At 43.6% G+C, this 15,490-nt stretch overlaps 1 protein-coding gene and 1 pseudogene across 1 annotated transcript in view; one reads left to right on the top strand and one right to left on the bottom strand.

Moving 5' to 3' along the window:
• The window catches only part of LOC139437360 (protein RUFY3 pseudogene), a 166,509-nt pseudogene extending 161,907 nt beyond the window's left edge, over nt 1-4,602 (top strand).
• LOC139437329 (E3 ubiquitin ligase TRIM40-like) overlaps nt 1-15,490 on the bottom strand; it is a 174,065-nt gene that overhangs the window by 141,177 nt on the left and 17,398 nt on the right. The gene's annotated exons all lie outside the window — the stretch shown is intronic.

Here is a 15,490-nt window from a genome sequence, read left to right on the forward strand (position 1 = left end):
GTGAAGTGCTTGGCCTCCTCACCAAACCCCTTCCTGATATTCTAGACACCCCTCTTCCTAGTCTTACTCATATGAGGTTTACTGATGGCAGTTCTATGAACCTTAGCACCACCACACAAGCTGGATATACTACTGTTACATTCACTGAACCTGTTGAGTCAGGTCCCCTTTTCCCCACACAACCTCACAACAAGCTGAGCCCACAGCCCTCCCCAGAGCACTGGTCAGAGACAGGGCATGCCCTAAACATCCACACTGAGTCCAAACACGCATGTCACATCCTACCCTTGCATGCCCCCATCTGGTGAGGGAGAGGGTTCCTGACTTCTAGCAGATCCTCCATTGTGAACCAAGATCTCATCTACAATCAAAGGGGTATCACTTCCAACTCAAGCCACTATAGTTCACTGCAAAGGGCACCAAAAATCAAATTCCCCCATATCTGTTGCCAATAACTGAGCAAACAATGAAGTCAGAGTACAGGCAACCCAACCCCACCCAGGTTCCCACTCCACCATCACGCCCTTTCTCTATTACTTCCATATCCTGTCCCTTATACACCTGAGGAAACCTCAATGTTTCCCATTATTGGAGCAAAGCACATTGAGGGGTGCTTTATGAAGGATGGAAAGATTCTTTTACCTGAATAAAAACCCACAACCTTCTCACCTCCCAGCATAACCAGTACCACATAGGAACAAGCTGCTTTCAAAACTCTTACCTAACTCAACACTGCCCTGAACTCTAAAACATTTAGAAGAAATTAGAAAAAGCTGCTCTATTTGTCAACAAACTAATATCCATGGAGGCTCCACACCTCTCTTTCTCAGCCCACCAGGGTAGAGGCTCTAAGCCAGGACAAGATTGGCAACTAGCCTTTACCTATGTGCCACCTGCAAGGAGTTAAATACCTCTTGTCTTTGTGGACACCTTTTCTGGATGGGTTGAAGCATTTCCATCACCTCCGAGTGGTTTGATGTTGTAATTAACACCCTGTTAACAGAAACAATTCCCAGACATGGCCTTCCCTCTTCTCTGCAGTCAGATAATGGGACAGCCTTCTCCTCACATCACAAAAGGGGTTTGCAGTGCCTTAGGAGTTACATGGAAGTGACATATTCCTTACAGACTTCAGCCCTCCAGAAAAGTTGAGCATATAAAAGGATCCTAAGACAACACTTAACCAAATTCACAATGAGGTTCAGACTCCATGGGCTGAACTGCCCTTAGCTCTCATGGAATTCCAACCCTTCCTTGAAAACTGCACTTCCCAAGCCCCTTTGAAATCCTGTATGGATGCCCTTTCACCCTTGCCATTATACCCCTAATCATCAGATTTCAAAAGCAATAGTCATCCTAACAGAAATGTGCTCATTCTTGCATCAGCTAACTGACTCCACTCTTCCTGTACTGGAACCTTCTCCCCTCACTACCTATTCATCCAGGTAACTGGTGTACCTAAAGGCCTTTCACCCCAGCCTTTAACCCCAAAGTGGAGGGTCCTTTTCTTATTCTCCTAACCACTCCCACTGCAGCAAAACTTTTAAAATTTCCATCATGGATACACTTTTCTGGATTAAAGCCTGCTCCTCTTCCCTCTGCAAACAGCAAATTACTAGATCCTGAGGCTCAAGGTAAGTGCACCTGTGAGCCTCTGGAGACCTATGCTGAAAGTCACAAGAAATAAGGTGACAATGTTCCAATTACCATCGACCCTGTTTCCCTCTTATCTCCCTCCCTTTCCTTCCTGCCATTCAGTCATAATTACACTTAACTCTGGAGGCACCAATTCATAAGTTGTTACTAAAGGCCACCATGTTTTGTATCATTCTCTCTTCACACTTGATGGGCTTTGTCACTCCCTCTTCCCTTTCACTAGAACAATACCTCAACATCACTCAGGACCTGTGTTTACAAGGAGATCTTTCTGATTTTACCCTGAAGAAATCCTCTTCTCCTTTGCCACCCACTTCCTTTTCTTTATTGACTAAAGTGTCTTTATGATGGATGTCCTATATTTTACCCTCACCATCCCCTTACAGACACCATCCAAACCTCAGCAACCACGGTTAACCATTCTGACTGCTGGATATGCCCCAAGCATGTGCACACCGGAACTCCATCCTTACTCACCTTTCCTCTAAGCCCAGGAACTCTCCTGGGTGTCCACCCACAGCACACTGGCTTTGGAGGCTGATGGGTTACAGAACACACACACCACCACCCCCACCCCCAAGGTGACCAGAATATGAAGATATACTTATTCTCCATCAGGACTTGAACATCTCTCATTCAGGGGAAAATTCTATTGTTGTGGTCACAGTCCTATGGGCAGACCTTTTTTATGCCTTAAATATCTATACATGACCTTACATAACTAATTTAGGTCGTGTACCCACTACATCTTGTAATAATGCTCTACTCTTTAACACAACCACACTGCACTGGCAGGCAGGTTTGAAAGTGCCAAACAAACACCTTAAGTCAACCCTATTTTGTGATGACTAGGTATCAATCAAACACTACCTACATGAGTAAGCAATAAAAATTATAGTGAAAATGTCCTGTGCTTCAATAGCTCTTATAGACAAACTGAGTTATTTGGAGTAGGAACACAATCAGGACAATTATATAATTTAACCAGGTTAGAACCTAGAAAAAACCCAAAGAATTTCTGAACTTCTCTGTTCTGAAATCTCCTTTGTCAAACTAAACTAACATATGATACTTCTGAACCCCACAATGCTCCTTATGTGTTATGTAGTATATCAGGAGGCCCAAATACCCAACATTCCCAACCTGCATCTTATTTCACACCTTCAGGCCCCTCGACAGCACTAACCTTGTGGGCACAGGTTTCTGTTTTCTGGTGGAAACGCTGCACACCTAGCACTCCCCACAGTGTGGAGGGGAATGTGCGCTATAGTATCTATTACTCCTAATGCCACCATCCTAAAACCCCAAGACAGGGCCTCCTCTGGACAAATACCCAATCTTGGTTCTTTCCTTGAAACCTCACTTCATCCTCAACAACTGAGGGAACAGAAAAAGAGGCACTTCTTAGTGGACCCAGAAACTGGATATCACGCCCATGATAACCCAGTCCTAGAAAGGCCTGGCATCAGCACACCGTCTTCCACAGTCTGTTGTGGTTTGTAGGAATTCCAGTGTTAGAACAAGCCATCCTAAGTATCTCCCTGACATTGCAGCTATCCTGGAACACAACCATCAGGCCACAATCAACAACTGGAAATTAACAGCCTGGCATCAGTTGTCATACAAAGTAGAAGAGCATGGAGTCCTCACCACTGTGGCAGGAGGCACCTGTGCAGTCATATGTGAAACTTGTTGTTTCTATATTAACAGAACAGGGCAGGTAGAAGAAAACCTCAGAATTTTAAAGGAAAGCATAGAAATCACTCAGAGTGACCAAGACCACTGCTATGGAAATCAGTCATGGTTATCTTCACTTCTCTCTTCTCCTCACCCTAAAATCCATCCTTCCACCCATTATTACACCATCACTGACAGCACTGCTGCTGCTGTTTTTGGTCCTTGCCTCTTACAGTGTCTTGCCAATTTCTACACCGAATCGTGCAGTCAACAGGTCAGGAACACGTGAATGGCATTTTTATGCTGCAAGAACAACACCAACCCCTTTGGGACCAGAAGCCAAAACCCACCGGGCATGATGGAAGGGAACCCCTCTCCACCCCTGACAGCAGGAAATAGCCAGACGGAGTCGAGGTCCCAAATCCCCCCACCCTCCCGTTCTGCCAAGCACTCCCATTACTCAGGTCTGTCATCATATAAAGGTATAAATAAAGAGTTAGGAAGGTTAGAGGTTCCCCTTATGAGCTTTGCAAGGATTAACAGGTCATAAGACCCCTACTGACTCCCCCATGACATTAATCAGGGAAAGGCAGCCTCCAGCCCTAATGGACTGAACCACAGACTACCTGCTTTGAGGCAGCCAATTGCCTGCCAAGAACAAGCAAAGTGGAGCAGATATGGGCCTTTACCCACTCTGGCCCAGACACCATCCACCTTTCCCCACCCCAAGAATACCCTACCTCATAGCACACTACCCCCTGGCCATTTGGCCCCAGGCTGTACTCAGTTTCCCACCTATTGATGTACTGTATAAAATCATACCCCACCCTACAGGGGCAAGGTGAAGTGTCTCTTCAGACCCCCAACATGCTGGGTGGGCAGGCTGAAGTCTATTCTTCAGACCCCTCCATTGGGGGAGCTTCCTAATAAACTTCCTGTCAGCAAATATCAGCCTCTGTGTCCCAGTGAGCCCCATTTCTATAACAGCATTGAAAGGAGGATACACAATTACAACTGGATTTTGAAAAAGAGCTGGAGAGAGAGATCCACAGGAGACAAGAGACAGACTTGGCTGTGAAGGCACTGGAGAAGGATGTCTGAGAAGCGGGTGCCTTGGTGTTTCCACAGCAGCAGCTGGATCCTCTCAGGGCTCTCAAACATGAACTTGCTTTTAAGCTGCAGAGTTCAGACTTAGGAGTAAAACAGACACGTGAACTAAACAGTCACTTGGAATAGATGACTAATCAGGTGGCTGCGACTATTAAGTGACTCGTAGGAAGAGTCATCAGGCTGGGTGAGGCCACGAGTCTGCTGAGCTGGACAGCCAGCTCTCCTGAGACAATCTCTGGCAAAACTGAAGGGAGAAATGGACATCTCTACAGTAATACTTGGAGAGTTCAGCACACCACACACATCATTAGACAGAACAGCTACACAGGAGATCAACAAGGAAACAGAGAACTCCAATGATATGATAAAGAGACCCAAAAGACATATACAGAATGCTGCATCCCAAATCAGTGGGCTATCAATTCTTCTCAAGTGTTCATGGATCTTTCTCCCAGACAGACCACATGTTAGGTTACAAGGCAGGTCTCTATAAATATAAAGTGATTAAAATTACACAAAGCACCTTCTCAGATCATCACAGAATGAAACTGAAATCAGTAATCAATGGGAAAGGAGAAAATTTGCAAATGTGGAGGCTAAACAACACACTCCTAAACAATTAGAGGAACAGAAAAGAAATTGTAAGTGAAATTAGTCAATATATTGAGATAAATGAAAAGGAGAACATAACTTCTCAAAACTTAAGGGATACAGTGAAGACATAGAGAAAGTTATAACCCTAAATGCCTATAGTACAAAAGAAGAGCTGAAATCAAAGATCTCACTAAATTAATGAAGGAACTTGAAAAAGAACAGCAAACTAATCCCAAAGCAAGCAGAAGGAAAGAAATAATAAAGATTATAGCAGAAGCAAATGAAATTGAGAGGAAAAAAAAAAAAAACAATAGAGAAAATCATAAAACCAAAAGCTTGTTCTTTGAGAAAATCATTAAATTGACAAATCCCTCACTAGATTAACAAAGAAAAAGAGAGAGAAGAGGCAAATAAATAAAATCACAAATGAAAAGAGGTACCTTCCTACTGACCCCACAGAAATAAAAAGTATCATATGAGGATATTATTAGAAATTGCATGGTAAATAAAAATATCAGCTGCAGGAGAATCTCAACACACAGAGTCAAAGAGGGGAAGCTGGGCCTGGAGTGCGCTGAGCTTCACTCAGGAACAGGAGGGAGGTGAAGGGAGAAGCGCCCACAGAGGAGGACAGAGGCGGGTGGGGAGAAGGACAGAAGAGAAGGAGAGAACGCGAGTGAGGGGTAGGGCAGGAAAGCGTCCTCAGGAGGGTGAGGGTTTGAGGGGCCGGAGTCCAGGCGCTTCCTCCTAAGGGAAGGAGGACTGCCCAGAAAAGGTCCAGCCCGTTTTGCCCAAGGCAGTCTTGGCCCCAGAGTGCCTCGCTGCTCCCCTCGCGGCTAGACACATTGCGGGGCACTTTGGGGGCGGGGTGAGGGTGAGTTTTTGTTTCCTGCTTAGTTGCTGCTGGCCTTGGTGGCTTCTGAGGGAGCTGCGAGTGTTTCCCGATTTCCGCGCGTGGACGTGGTGGGGGGAGTTGCGCTGAGAGGAGAAGCGCGAGCCTTCCGCAGGTCTGTGTCAGTCACCAGGTTTCTATAGTCACAAGATAAATATTACATAGTTTTACCACCAGTATCAAAGATCAAGGCATCTGGGCTCTAGTTCAGCAAGTTTCAGTAATTTCAGATGTTGACTTTTGGCTCTTCCACAAGACATTGGAAAGTACAAAGTCAACATATATGTTGACTCAGTGATCCTAACCATTTGTTAATGTCTAACTCTCACTTACAAACCCATCACTACTGAAATGTAATTGGCTGACATTCAAAATATGGGAAGAAAAATAACCCTCTGGGTTTTTCATTCTGAAGCAAGGCACCTGAGACCCCATGAGATGCTTGGTGCTTCCAGGAGACTGTCTGTAAGGATGAGGCCAGTGGGTAGAGAAACTTGGTCCAGAGTCTACAGGGCTGCGAAGAAGGGAGAGATGAAAGAGGGAGGAGAGAGCAGCAGAGAGAGACATCCAGGAGATCAGAGTTCAGAGGGAAGATGGTGCTCACTCCAGGGAGGGGCTCTAGGTCTGCAGGAGGCCAAGAAAATCCAGCTTAACCCCGCAAAAAAAAATTTTTAAAAATGCAATTCTTCACTCATAATACAGGTTTCAAAAGCGAGATCCTGTACTAAATTCCTGGTGGAATCACCAGATCCTGGGAAAGGGTCTGGCAGAGCATCTCAAGTCACTCTGGGATAGTGGAAGGCACAGGAGGGTGATGGAAGGGGTGAGAATGGAAAAGGGAGCGTCCCAAGAGCACTCTAAGTCTGGTGAGGGCTGGGGAGGCCTGGCTGTGGGGAAGGCACAGTTAAACACTGAGATGTTTCTGGGGAAGCCTCTTCAAGACCTGGTGATTGGAGACGAGCCAGCTCTGAGAGGCAGGCAGCGGGCAGTGCCCTCGACCCCAGGGCACATTCCTGCAGTGTTGGGCTCCTCTGCGCCTCCCTTTCTCACAAAGAAGGGGTGTGCCTGCGGGATGCCCTTCCCTTCCCTCCATTCCCTGGACCTCAATTTCAGGTCGTGGTCAGTCCATGGCTCAGGTGGATCCTGGGGGCCAGGTGCACCTGCCCACAGCCAGCAGGGGGTTCCTTCTCAGGTGGGGTTCTGCTGGCAGCGAGCCCAATTCTTCACTGCACTGGGGAGTCCATAGGGCAGCCACGGGGCTGGCTCCATGCGGAGAGTCCTCTGAGGCTGGAGCTCAAGACCCCTAAGAGTGAGCTCCCACATGGCCAGGTGAAGCCACCTGTCCCCTGGGGCCCCTTGAGCTCGGGGTCTCCTGGGGCAGAAGCTGAGGCCCTTCCTCATGTGCCCGCCCTGCTGTGTGCCCCTCACAGGTCAGGGAAAGCCTGACTTCCTACCCTGCAGTGCTGCACAGACCCACCCCTCCCTTTTTAAAAAGATTTATTTAAAAAATATTTCACACCCCTTTTTGTCTTCTTTTTGGACTCACTGGAACTTGAACTCAGAACCTCCCATGTGGAAGGGAGGGGTCCATTCTCTTGAGCCACCCCTGCTACTGCTTGTTGTGTCCCTCCTTGTATCTCCTCCCTGCGTCTCTTCTCTGCGTCATCTTCTCGTGGGAGCTCACTGTTTAGCTCCTCTTACTTAGGAGGCATGGGAATTCAACCCAGGACCTCCTATGAGGTAGGTGGGTGCGGGCAGGGCAGGGCCTGCTGGGTGCTGCCCCACCTGGGCGGGGGAGGCAGGGCGGCAGCAGGTGTCTGCTCGGGCGTCACTGCCTCCCCGGGCCCCAGGCAGGGCAGGTGCCCCCTCCCGGCCGACCACGGTGGGGGCGTCGTGGGGTGGCGGTGCCTTCCCAGGCCCCTCAGCCTCGGGCTCCCCCCCTGCACAGGAACCCCCTTTCCTTAAACCGAGTCACTTTCAAAGGAGCCAAAGGAGAGGAAGAGGCGAGAGCACGGCGGCAAGGCCGGGGGAGGCGCCTGGGCCCCGCAGCTGCGTGGTCACACTCCTGGCACCTCGAGTGGCAGCACCCAGTGCCCGCTCCTCGCCAGGCTAGTCAGGCCCCTTCCGGCCCTGGGCGAGGAGAAGAGCCTGAGGCCAAGGGAGGTGGGACTTCCTGAATCCCTGCCGCGCAGGGGGAGAGCTGGGAGGGGCCGCCCTTCCTGTCTGCGTGGGCAGCAGAGCGTGGACTTCAGGGCGGGGCGCCCAGGGCGAGCCCAGGGGCAGCGGCAGGCGAGGGGCTTCCGGGGACGAGGGGGTGGGGGCTCCGTCAGGGGCGTGTGGGCGATGGAGGGACTGCGCATCGCGCCCCCGCCCTGCTTTCCACATCCTCATCTCCAGAGCTGGTCTTTCCTTTACTCCCAACACCGCCACCGCCCCGCGCCAGTGACCACCGGGGTTCATTCCTACTTCACTGCAGGAGGGAGAAGGCGAGAAACTTTCATGCAATTCATTCATGTGGATTTAAAAAAGTAGAAAACGCGGTCAAAAAGAAATAAAGAAAAAAATTGTAGCCTTGTTGTGGAGAAAGTGGCCATGTACCTGCTGAGGGCTGGGAGAGGGAAGAAGAGATGTGATGTGGGGGCATTTTTGGAACTTGGAGTTGTCCTCAATGATATTGCAGGGACAGATGCTGGACATTATATTTCCTGCCATAACCCACTGAATGTACTGAGGGAGAGTGTAAACTACAATGTAACTATTACCATGTAACTTAGGCTATGGATGGAGGAGCTGTTCATCTCTTCATAGATAGCCCGACTGAGCTGTGCATGTGGGACAGTGAAAACTGCAGTCCTGTCCTTGGTAACCATGACAACATCTCCAGTCCCCAAGAAAGAGTTTAGCAATGCAAACTCTATAAAATTTAAATGGTCAGGGGAAATGCAAGCCAACTGTGCTGAAAGCTTATCTAGAATGTATGAACTCCATGCTAAAAACTTACCTAGGATGTGGAAGATATACGTTAATTCAAGCTTATTGAGCACTGAAACAAAGAACCATTTGGCCCTTCTTCTGTATAAAGAGAACTCAAAAAAGCTTGTTCAGGACTTGGATTTTGAATGAAAAACTCCAAGTTCGGCCAGTCATGAATAAATACTTTTTCCTTCCCAAAATTATTCCTGAGTCCTGGCCTTTCTATACACAAATAATTGAACTTCTCTTGACTTCTACAACATTTTGGGGGACTTGTCCAGAATGGCAAATGAAGGCCAGAGAAGTTAGCATTTCGCTACCCCTTCTGGATCTCTGAGGAAGCTGGGAGGACTCAGGTGAACCCCAATCTGGGTGCCCTTCGATTAAATTTAGTCCAGAAAAGATGTGGGCTCCACTGGAATCTTCCCGATGAAAACTGAGGGCAGTGGAAGGTCTGAAGAAATATTCTGGGAATGAAAAAGACTCCAAACATGGAAGAAAGTAAGACTCCCCAGGGAGCACAGTCAGGAGAACCCTAGCTTTAATTGCTAGGGTGGGAGGCTGATCACCTCCTGAGAGAGGATCCTAGTACCTCCAGAAATTTGGGGAGAAGCTGTTCTCTCCAGATCTAAAGGAAAATAAGAAAAAAAAGGAAAAAGCCTGGTGTTTGGGGTTTGTCTAACTGCATATAGAATCTGGTTTCTGGTCTTGTTTCCACTGAAATAGTGAAGGCTTGATTATAATTTAAAAAAAGGATGTTTATAGGTTTGAGTCCTAATGTCCTGGAAATTGGTCTGGATTTTGAAAAACTTGGTTATAGGAAAATGAATCAGCCTTTTTAGTAGAGCTTGGGTGGGGTGTAAAGTTAAACAGTGACAAGGTCTGGATGGAATCTTTTCTTATAGTGCTGAATTGTGAATGAATTCACTTCATATCAGATGTTAATGTTAAGTGTTCTCACTTTCTAAAGTTTGTAATGGCTGCAGGGGCAGTCGTGCTGAAGGAGATATATATAAAAACTTATGGGTCAGATTAATGAGTTTTTCTTCTGTCTGTGTCAGTTCAATGCTGGTGTTGGAGTTGTGTGGTTGTGTAAAGTGGTGGAATTTGGTTGAGCTGGAACCCTCCCTTGCTGTTGGTGGAGGAGTGAGTTGATTGTAGCTTGTGAAGCAAAACCGTGGCATGAATGTGTGTGTGCATGCTCTGCTGTCTTGCCTCCCTGGGTCGGCCCCATTTGCAGGAACTCAGGGATTGTCTGTGTCTGAGTCTGTGTCACACCCCGAGTTTGTTGGAGCTGGTCAGTCAGGGCGGCTGCTGGAGTCAGTGACTTGAATCATAGCCCTGCCAGGACAGGGGATCCCCAGGAAAGGTGCTGAATTTGGAGGGTTCTTTTGGGCCAAATTTAGCAACTTGGAACTCACCACCATTATCTTCTCTCCTCTCCTCCCTGGAAAGGGGAAGCAGCTTGCCCCTTTCCAGTAAGTCCATGCCTTGTATTCATAAGCCACATTCCTATTTAATTGTTATGTACTGAACTGTCTGGAAGGAGGGAGGTGAAGGGGATGCAGAGTAGGATCAAAATAATTGCAATAAAGTTCCCTCCCTAAGGTGTCAAAGGCCAAAATAAAGTTGCATTCTGCTCAGGTTCTACTTTTCCAAATCTTTCTTTCTCTGTAAGTCTATGTAAAAATGCTTTGAAATGTTCTAAGCATGTAAACTTGTCTAAAGGAAGGAGGCTATTGCTTGAAAACAATAGACCTCTAATCACTTGATAGCCTTTTTAATGGTCTGGCTGGGAAAGTCAGCAGTAACGGTTGTAAAACTGAAGAAAGAAAAAAGGATAAACCTCTACTTTAAAATCTGTGTTTGGCTTTTGTCAGTTGCTTATGCCTAAGAATCCATGGTAAAAAGTAGTTTAAAAATGAATCTTTAAATACCAATACTCTCTTGCTGGTGAACTAAATGCATAACTTGCAGATGAAAATTTTTTCCGTAACTAGGAAAAGGCAGAACTTCACATGATTGTTACTAATAAAATTCTTGTAATTTAATTAATAAAGGTATCCAATTCACATTAAGGTTAAAATTTAATTAAAACTGTAACTAAGAGTTAAAATCATTTATAGATGTATTTACATTTTAAAACAGTAAGAAGATAATAACTGAAATTATAACTGGATGAATTTAGCCTGAACCTATTATTGTAAGTGTAAATTCTAAACTAACCTTACCTTCATCTATGGTTTTTCTCATGAATTGCCTCTTCATCTATGGTCACTTCGAGCCTAGCCTCACCCCTTGCCTTTGCTTATGGTTATTTCATAACAGCTTCTGTCCCTATAGCTCAGGGAGAAGCAAACACGAAATATCCCTGTCTCCTGTCCTACTGGTATTAGTAACCCTGCTTTCTCTCATGATTCCAAGTGTGGACTAAATTGCTGCCTGGTGGAATTCTTGACCCTAGAGGTTAAACTTCCACTGGAAAATTTCATCTCCAAGGACTTGAAAAATGAAGGAGGCCCCCTGCCTTGACTGTCAGGGTTCCTAAGAGTGGCAATTCATGAGAGAAACCAGTTTCCCTGATGCTTTGACAGCCTCAGTGAATATACGTAGAATTAGTCTTGCTCATCCAAAAATCTACTAAAGTCAAAGTAAAATATAGAGATCTGAAACAAGAAAAAAATTTGTATTAAAACATTGGGAATATTTTGGTTACAAACCATTAGATAAAAAACAAAATTCTTGTGCAAAACTGCATGGTCATAGTGCAAATTAAAAAAATAAATAAAAGTTTTAAGTAACTATGTTTCTGTGTTTCAAACTATTCATATCTGCCTATCTGTTCAAATTGTTGGGATAAATATGCAGTTATTTAAGTAATACATATTTCTAGAACCTAAATTAAACTAATGGTATATAAAATAACACAAATTATAAGTAACATCAATGAATTGTGTTTCTGTGTCTAACTATTTGCTCAGTGTATATCTTCATACATCAGAATAATAGTATCAAATTAACCAATGAAAATTCTTAAAGAACTCTATTGAAATTGTTAAAAATTAAATATGCAGTTATATATGTGAATAAATATTCTTGGAGCCCAAATTAAACTAAGCAGTATAAAAAGGGCATATAGAAATCTGATTATAGGAACTATTGGGAAAGGGCCTTCTCTTTGCAAGAGCTTTGAGGGAAAGACTAGGTGTGGCAAATTAAAACTATCTTCTAGGCTGGGGAATTAAGAATCAGTTTGCCCTGTAATTCCCCAGTTTAAATCTTTTAACAGCCTTAAAATAATGGTGGTCTATAATTCTATTACCAAATTTCAGTAAGTAAAAATAAGCCCATAAAGTCATGGAAAGATCTTTCCTAAATTATGATTAACAAATTATGCAATTATAATTTATTTTGGAACCTAGTAATCAGTATACTTTTAAAATTATTCACAGTTTTAAAAGTTAAACAAAAAAAGTTTTTCTCTTCCTGTAAAAAAAAAAAGAAAAATAAACATTCCTTGTTTAAACTACAATGATTTCAATTTTATTTACCTTGGGTGTAATCTCCCTTGTTTTTATAAAATACCCATTAAATAAATTAACATTATATGTACAAAATCTTTGAAGTAATGAAAATTATAACTTCATATTAATAAAATTATGCTAAAAGAAAAAATTGTAAATATGCTCTCTTTAAATAGAGTAAACTTCTTTAGTAGGTAACTATAATTTAATAAGTTTATTTAAATGTAAGGTAACTAGTCTATGTGGTTGTGGCCAATTAAAAAGAATTTGTAAAAGCATCTTCCAAACGGAAGCATTTAAATGGTTCTAGTTCTAGAAGCCATTGTTAACTAAAAACCTGGATTAGTATTGATGGCAAAAAGTAACTTTGTGGTAATAAAACCTGTCTGAAAGTCACCACAAGGTGCATATTTAAGTAAATGGTAATGGAAAATTACCTTGATTCCATTAGAAATCTTCCATTTTCATTTTAACAATGAAAAATAGCTTTCTCCCCCTCTACTACTAAAGTAAAATACCTACTATTATCTTCATGGTAAAATTATATAAGTAAACAAGGTCATTTACTATATAATTTGTTGCATTAAAGATGTTTAAAAATATATATAAAATCAAGGGATAAACTTTAACACTGTCAAACTCACTTGTGCATTCAAACCAGGCCTTGAATACATTGCAGGTTGCCTCTCCATGTGAGTTATTGGCTAGGCTGGTCACTGACCACTTAAATAAAAATATTTGTGGTCATGCTCTCTTGCCTCTGGACCTGAGCTCCAGCTGCTTCTCCCCGACTTGGATCACCACACAAGTAACACCTGGGCATTTATAACCTATAATGGGAAATTGTAGCCTGTAAAGCAGCCCTCTTTATCACTTTTCAGCCCCTTCCTCTCTACCTGGGAACCCTGCTCTGTTATTTTCTCCCTTTTCTCTTCCCTCCCTACCTGAATAAATTACTGGCCTAACTAAAAAAAAAATTGCTATGTCAACCTCTGGTTATGCTCCTGAAGATAATGAAAACTATGTTGTAGTTTCAAGCTCCTGCAGCAGCCAATGATGGTTCAGTACAGCCAAGTGTACAATGGATATCGCCTCCAGACCGGCACTGTTCCATAGTGCCACAGAGCACTGTGCACCAGGCTGGTAGAATACTGGAAACTCTCTCTAGGATCAACAATGCTGCGACTTGCTCACTGTATGAAGAACATGCTAAGTGGAGCCATGATACCAGGATACTATAAGTAAAACTTAAACACAATTGGCATTATGGCCTACTCCCATGGAGAGAAAACATGTAAAGTATTACAAATCTGAAACTTAAAACTATTCATTGCAACTCAGAATCTTTATGCATTAAGTAATACATTATTTAAGTACTGTACTTTTAATCTGTTCTAAATATGTGCCTAATAATTATAATGTTATCTTTTCTATTCTGAATCAGGTACAAAGTATATTAGACATGTTAAATTCCTGGTAACTTCATTTTCTAAATAGTTAATAAACATGTCTATAAAATAAGGTAGTGGTCTTAGCTAAAAAACAATGGGCCCCCAGTGGCTTACAGGTAGCTGGTCAATTGGTGCCAGGCTCAGCCAACTTACTATTCTAGTGTACTCTACTGTGTAGCAAAAATGAGGCCTGTTTGCTAATGATGAGTCACCTATCAAATGGTCGAAATTAACAAAAATTGTACAATTAAAACCAAAATGTAAAAAACTTTATTCTGTAGTTCGGATCACTCCCACAGCTAAAAACTAAGAAACTTTCCAACTTGGTGCACTAATCCTAAATAAAACCAACTCCCCAAAAGGTGCCAGTTCACCAGGAACATCTGACAGAGCACATGAGTGCCAATCATTAAACAGCATGACATGCATCTTCAAAACAAAGCTAAGTGCCTAATACTGTTATCTATTACAATATATATTCAATATATATATACTGTTCTCCACTAACTTTTAAATGGGGTGCCAGTTTTATAGGCACCTAACCTGTCTACCTATGTAATCCAATGTCCTCTTTTAAAAACAGGTGTTCCAAAATTTTAATTAAGTTTGTATCTTTCAAAATAAACATCTTATTAACATATGAAAACCTCACCCAACTTCATACAGAATGCCAGATCCATGTTCCTCCAGTCAAAATAAAATAACAAAGTTTTTATACCTTGTTAGGTAATGACTACAGCCCATGGCCAGCAGGAAGTAGTTACAGAAAAGAGATCGTCTCCCTTCAGCACCCCTTTAAGAGTAAAGGTGTAAACTCTTTAAGGGTAAAATAAAATGAATGAATGGATCTGGAGCCTGATGGGAAATCCACGTGGACACCAGTAACCCCCAGGATGGCTGCTGGGGGCCCCAACCCCAGGATTCTGCTGTCCAGAATGAGAACTTCTTCTGAAAACAGGATAAACTTCACAGGTTACCCAGGAACTTTGTCTTTGAGCCCTCACTGGGAAATTGATAAGTGGAATAATCAATCAAAACAACGAACAGCCACCCACCTCATAACTCCAACAATAATTATGCCAAAACTTAGCAAGATAAGCTGTCATAAAGGGGGCAATGATGTAGGCCATGGTTAGGGGAGCTGTTCATCCCCTCATAGATAACCTGACTGAGCTGAGCATTTGCCACAGTGAGAACTGCAGCCCTGCCCTTAGTAACCATGACAACTCCAGTCCTGAAGAAACAGTTTAGCAATGCAAATGCAAACTCTATAAACTTTAAATATTCAGGGGAAATGCAAACCAAATGTGCTTAAAGCTTATCTAGAATGTGTGGAAAATATATGTTAATTCAAGCTTATTGAGCACTGAAACAAAGAACCATTTGGCCCTTCCTCTGTATAAAGAGAACTCAAAAAAGCTTGTTCAGGGCTTGGATTTTGAATGAAAAGCTCTGAGCCCAGCTGGTCATAAATCCTTTTTCCTTCCCAAATTATTCCTGAGTCCTGGCCTTTCTACACACAAATAATTGAATTCCTCTGAACTTCTACAACACATGTAGTGTAGCAGTGTTACTGCCTCCCTCCACCCCTTCTCCCAGCCGTTGTTATCTTC

This window comes from Dasypus novemcinctus, chromosome 22, assembly GCF_030445035.2.
Source record: "Dasypus novemcinctus isolate mDasNov1 chromosome 22, mDasNov1.1.hap2, whole genome shotgun sequence".
In the NCBI taxonomy this organism is placed as follows: Eukaryota; Metazoa; Chordata; class Mammalia; order Cingulata; family Dasypodidae; genus Dasypus; species Dasypus novemcinctus.